General features: G+C 36.5%; 1 pseudogene; it reads left to right on the top strand.

Annotated features, from left to right (window-relative positions):
- Positions 1-631: 631 nt before the first annotated feature.
- Positions 632-775, top strand: LOC115284535 (annotated as a pseudogene).
- Positions 776-6,382: the final 5,607 nt, after the last annotated feature.

Below are 6,382 nucleotides of genomic sequence, written 5' to 3'. Positions count from 1 at the left end.
TTTTGTGTCTCCCTCTTCTCTCTGCCCCTCCCCTGCTCATGCTCTGTCTCTCTTTCTCTCTTTCAAGAAAGAAATAAAATATTTAAAAATATTTTAAAAAGAGTACAATATATAAAAGAGGGAAAAGATCAACTTTACATTGGAGAGACTTGACAAACACTACTTCCTAAAGTTTATATGAAAACTCGATGGAACTAAAATAGTCAATTTGAAAACAAAGTTGGTAGACTCACATTTCCCCAAGAACTTACTACAAAATGATAGTAATCAAGAGACTATAGTAATGGCATAAGGATAGACATATAGATTAATAGAATTAAAAGTCCTTATATAATACTATATCTATGCCCTATGATTTTTTTAATGTTTATTTATTGATTTTATAATAGTTTATTGTCAAATTGGGTTCCATATAACACCCAGTGCTTCTCCCCACAAGTGCCCCCCACCATGACCATCACGCCCTCCCCCCCTCCCCCTCCCCTTTCAGTCCATGGTTCGTTTTCAGTATTCAGTAGTCTCCTTTGATCTGTGTCCCCCACTCTCCCCCGCTCTCTTTCCCCCTTCCTCTCCCCATGGTCCCCTGCCAGGTCTCTCCTGTTAGACCTATGATTGCAAACATATGGTATCTATCGCTTCTCAGCCTTTTGGCTAAGATCAAGTGTAGTATCTGTTCTTATCAGTTTAATATGACCTATGATTTTTGACAAGAGTGCCAAAACTATCCCATGGGGAAAGATTAGGCTTTTCAATAAATAGTAGTGGATGGCCATATGGAAAAGAAAGAAGATGGACCTTTGCCTTACAACACATAAAAAAAAAAAAAAAGATCAAAATCCCCAACTCTACCATGATTTAGCAAAGACATCTAGGAACTCAACCACTCATAAATTGCTGGTGGGGGGTGGGTGCCTGAGTGGCTCAAGTCAGTTAAGTGTCTGACTTTGGCTCAGGTCATGATCTCATAGTTTGTGGGTTTGAGCCCTGCACTGGGCTCTGTGCTGACAGCTAGCTCAGAGCCTGGAGCCTGTCTTCAGATTCTGTGTCTCCCTCTCTCTCTGACCCTTCCCTACTCATGCTGTCTCTCTCTCTCAAAAATAAATAATAAAAAAATAATTTAAAAATAAATTGCCGATGGGACTGTAAAATGGTACAAATACTTTGGAAATTTGTTTGGAATCATCATAAAAAATTTTTTTGAGAGACAGAGGGACAGCATGAGTAGGGGAGGGTCAGAGAGAGAGGGAGACACAGAATTCAAAGACAGGCTCCAGGTTCTGAACTGTCAGCACAGAACCTGACACGGGGCTCAAACCCATGAACCATGAGACCATGACCTGAGCCGAAGCAGGACCCTTAACCTACTGAGCCATCCAGGCACCACTGGAATCATCATAAAATCTTAAACATACATTTACCATATAACACAACCATCCTACTTCGATGTGGTTACCTAAGAGAAATGAAAGCATAAATCCACTGAAAGACTTGTACACAAATGTTCAAAGAAGCATTACTCATAATATCCCCAAGCATTACTCATAATATCCCCAAACTATAGTATATCCAATCAGTAGAAAACTATTCATCAATAAAAGGAAACACAACTGATACCCACACCAATATGGATGAATCTCAAAATGGTTACACTTAAAGACAATCAAAAATATATAATGCATAACTGATTATTCCATTTATATTAATTTTAGAAAATGCAAACATGATTCAAATTATATGACTGATTATCTAGAAATGGATGGAGACAGGGTTTGAAGGAGGAATTACAAAGAAGCACAAGAAAACTTGTAAAAGAGGTATGTCTGTTATCTATATGTAATGATAGTTTCTTCAGTATATGCTTACATCAGAAATTATAAATTGTGTAGTTGAAATACAGGCAGTTCTTTTTGTGTCAATGATACTTCATGAACCGTGAACTCACGAACCGTGAGATCATGACCTGAGCTGAAATCGGATGCTTAACTGACTAAGCCACCCAGGCACCTCTATAATGTACTCTTTGGAAGTCACTATGTGTTGCCCATGCTTAAGGGATGGAGAGATATGCTCCTCCTTCGTGATAGTGGAAGACTTACAAAATTAGTTTGTAATTCTCCAGCACAAGAGATTTGTCTTTTTTCTATTTAAAAAAAATTATTGAATCACTTATTTATATCAGTATGGACTGCTGTATTTTTTAATACTTTGTATTTGTTATGGACTAAATTGTTTCCCTCCCCCCACAGCTGTTAAAAAGAGCTATAGATGCACTTAAAAGCATATCAAATATAGTAGAAGAAGGAATATGTGAACTAGAAAGTAGATCCAAATAAAATATCCAAACTGAATGATAGAGAAAAAAAAAAACCTTAATACAAAAGAGCATGAAAGTCATATGGTAGGTTTAATATATGTTTAATTTGGTGGGCCAGAAGCAAAAGAGACCAAAAGTGGCATAGAAGAAACATTTGAATTGTAATGATCAAGAATTTTCCAAAGCTCTCAAAAGCCGTGGTTTCAAGAAATTCGTTTTCCCCTAATTAGGATAAATTCAATGGAGGTCACATATGGGTATAATCCAGTAATAATATCAAAAGAGAAAATTTTAATACAACGATGTAAAAAATAAGCATGTTATGATAAAAGGAGCCACACAAAGCAGATAGGCAACTGTTCATCAGAAACAGTGGAAGCCAGAAAACCATGTAATCACATTTTAAAATGCTGATTATTGGTGATAATCTCCAATTTAGAATTCTGCACCAAAGAAAAAAACATCTCAAAAACTGTCACAAGCCCAGATGAATTGGAGAGAGCAAGTTGTCAGGTGTTGGAGCAGTCCGTTAAGGCAACAAGCCAAAAATGAAAGAAACACTCAAGCCTTTAATCATGTAGCAAGAGGCTAAACCAGAGAAAACCCTGTCCCATTTTCTTTCATGGAACAGCATGCTGGTTGAGAATCAAGTGGATCAGCAGATGTTGGGGTTGTTTCATTGCCAAAGGAGCCTCAAAAAACGCTCTTTGAATTTTATAGACTCTGGACTTGGCGGCTGGGGAAGGGAAAGTGGGGGAAGTTCTAGTAAGTACCAGGTTCTGAGTCAGAGTGGAGAAAAGTAGTGTTGAGTTTTCCCTGTCCTCCCATAAGAAGGCCTAGTCAGAGATGCCTAAGGAAGAAAGACCCCAGATAATGAGACCTCTAAATAAAGGCACCTGGGGTAGGAATACAAAATATATACAAGAACATGGCCAGCCAGGGGAGTCTGAGTCCTTGACTGCAACTCCATTCGAAGACTGGTTGTGCACCAAACCTAGTGTAGGGAGGGCAGATTTCCCCTATAGGGACTGCCAGATAAAGCCCTGGTAATGGGCTATGTGAACATCACAAATAGGGTCTGAAAAATCTCACACAGTCGGTTTTTTTTGGCCAGGAGCCAGGCTCCTTAAAATAAACTGTAATCAAGGCACTTTCAGAAGTATAAACAAACAAACAAACAAACAAAGAAAAGACAAAAAACTAGGAAACATTATCAGCAGCAACCCGGAACTAAAAGAAATAACACAAGAGAGTTATTCAAGTAAAAACCAAATATTAATCTGAATGGAAGCACAGAAATGCAAGAAAGAAAAAAGGACACTGCAGAGTATATATGTAGGTAAATATAAATGAACATTTACTACATAAAACAATAATAATGTCATATTGAATAACTACTGAAGGAAGAACAAAAGAATGTTTAACTGATGAGTTACTAGAAGGGAAAACAGAATGATAAAAATACTTGATTACTCCAAAGTAGGGATTAAAAAGATAAATCATAGAACAGATCCACATATAAAGAACAAAAAAGTTGGTAAAGTAAACCCAAACCTCATTAAATTAAAAAACCACCTCCAAATGAAAATAAATGTTTAGAATGAAATTTTAAAACCATTTTGCACAAGAGATAGAATTTAAACAAAAATTCAGAATGCTTGAAAGTAATCAAATGAATATATATCATGCAAATATTAATTAAAGATATCTCATGAAATAATATTAATATTGGACAAAGATTTTAAGGCATTAAGGCTTACTAGAAATAAAAGGGATATCTTAGGATAAAAGGTCAATAATGTAGAACAATATGGCAATTTATATACTCCTAACATCATAGCTTAAACATACAGTAAAAATGGACAGAGTAAAGAAGGGAAAATATTTTCAAAGATCTACACTCATAGTAGTAGATTTCAGCACACCACTTTGAGGAATACATTAAGCAGACAAAAACATTTAAGATTATATAGAAAATTGTAACAAGATAGTTGATAAAATAAATACAATTGATATTTATAGAAATGCATGTAAAAGAACCATACTATAAAAAATACCAATAACCATAGTTTGTTTCTTTGAAGGAGACCAATAAAACTGAAAAACCCCTAGCAAGACTGAGAAAGATAGAAAAGACAAATAGAAAAGGTACACATAGTGAGTATTAAGAATAGAAGACAAAATTTTATTGAACCTATAAGCATTAAATAAATAAGAGGATATGATTAATACCTTCCTGCCAATGAATTTGAAAATTTAAAAAAAATTGGTAAGTTCCTAGAACACAACAACCTGTAAATGTACACAAGAAAAATATAGATTTGAGTAATTCAACTCATTAAGAAAATTAAATTTCTGCTTTACGAAAGTAGCTTTACTAGTGAACTTCCCCACCCATTTATAAATGTCCCATTCTTGCCCAAACCCTTCCAATAAATAGAGAAATATTCAATACTTCCTAATTCATCTTATGAGGCCAGCATAACTTTAACACTAAAACCTGACAAGATCAAGGAGTGGATGGATAGAATATTAAGAGTCTATGCCTACCATAAACATACGTGCTAAAAGCGTAAACTGAAACCAGCAACATATAATGAATAGAATACATGATGAAGTGGGATTTTTTAAGAATGCAAGATTGGTTAACATTTGCAATACAATCATTGAAATTCACTACACAAAACAAAAAGAAATATCATGATAATCTCAATAGATGTAATAAAAGTATTTGATAAAATTCAAGAGTGCTTAATGATAAGTGAGGTAAAAGAAATTCTTAGAGAATTAGGAATAGAATTAAATTTCCTTTTTTTAAAAAAATAGTTTATTGTCAAATTGGTTTCCATATAACACCCAGTGCTCTTCCCCACAAGTGCCCTCCTCCATTACCACCACCTCTTTCCCTCCTCCTCCTCCCCCTTCAACCCTCAGTTCGTTTTCAGTATTCAATATTCTCTCAAGTTTTCCGTCCCTCTCTCTCCCCAACTCTCTTTCCCCCTTCCCCTCCCTATGATCCTCCATTAGGTTTCTCCTGTTCTCCTGTTAGACCTATGAGTATAAACATATGGTGTCTGTCCTTCTCTGCCTGACTTATTTCGCTTAGCATGACACCTTCGAGGTCCACACACCTTGCTACAAATGGCCATATTTCGTTCTTTCTCATTGCCATGTAGTACTCCAGTGTATATATATATATATATATATATATATATATATATATACCACATCTTCTTGATCCATTCATCAGGTGATGGACATTTAGGCTCTTTCCATGATTTGGCTATTGTTGACAGTGCTGCTATGAACATTGGGGTACACGTGTCCCTATGTATCAGCACTGCTGTATCCCTTGGATAAATCCCTAGCAGTGCTTTGCTGGGTCATAGGGGAGTTCCACTGATAGTTTTTTGAGGAAACTCCACACTGTTTTCCAGAGAGGCTGAACCAGTTTACATTGCCACCAACAGTGTAGGAGGGTGCCTGTCTCTCCACACCCTCGCCAGCATCTATTTTCTCTTGTTTTGTTCATTTTAGCCACTATGACTGGCATGAGGTGATATCTCAGTGTGGTTTTGATTTGTATTTCCCTAAGGATGAGTGACACTGAGCATCGTTTCATGTGCCTGTAGGCCATCTGGATGTCCTCTTTGGAGACGTGTCTGTTCAAGCCTTCTGCCCATTTCTTCACTGGGTTATTTGTTTTTCAGGTGTGGAGTTTGGTGAGTTCCTTCTAGATTTTGGTTACTAGCCCTTTACCTGATATGTCATTTGCAACTATCTTTTCTCATTCTGTCGGTTGCCTATTAGTTTCATTGATTGTTTCCTTTGCCATGCCAAAGCTCTTTATTTTGATGAGGTCCCAATAGTTCATTTTTGCCCTTGATTCCATTGCCTTTGGGGATGTGTCAAGTAAGAGATTGCTGCAGCTGAGGTCAAGGAGGCTGTTTCCTGCTTTCTCCTCTAGGGTTTTGATGGTTTCCAGTCTCAGATTCAGTTTCTTCAGCCATGTTGAGTTTATTTTTGTGTGTGGTGTAAGAAAGTGGTCTAGTTTCATTCTTCTGCATG

Source organism: Suricata suricatta, chromosome X, assembly GCF_006229205.1.
Source record: "Suricata suricatta isolate VVHF042 chromosome X, meerkat_22Aug2017_6uvM2_HiC, whole genome shotgun sequence".
Classification (NCBI taxonomy): domain Eukaryota; kingdom Metazoa; phylum Chordata; class Mammalia; order Carnivora; family Herpestidae; genus Suricata; species Suricata suricatta.
Note: the sequence above shows the minus strand (reverse complement) of the source record. Positions and strands in the feature narration are given on the sequence as shown.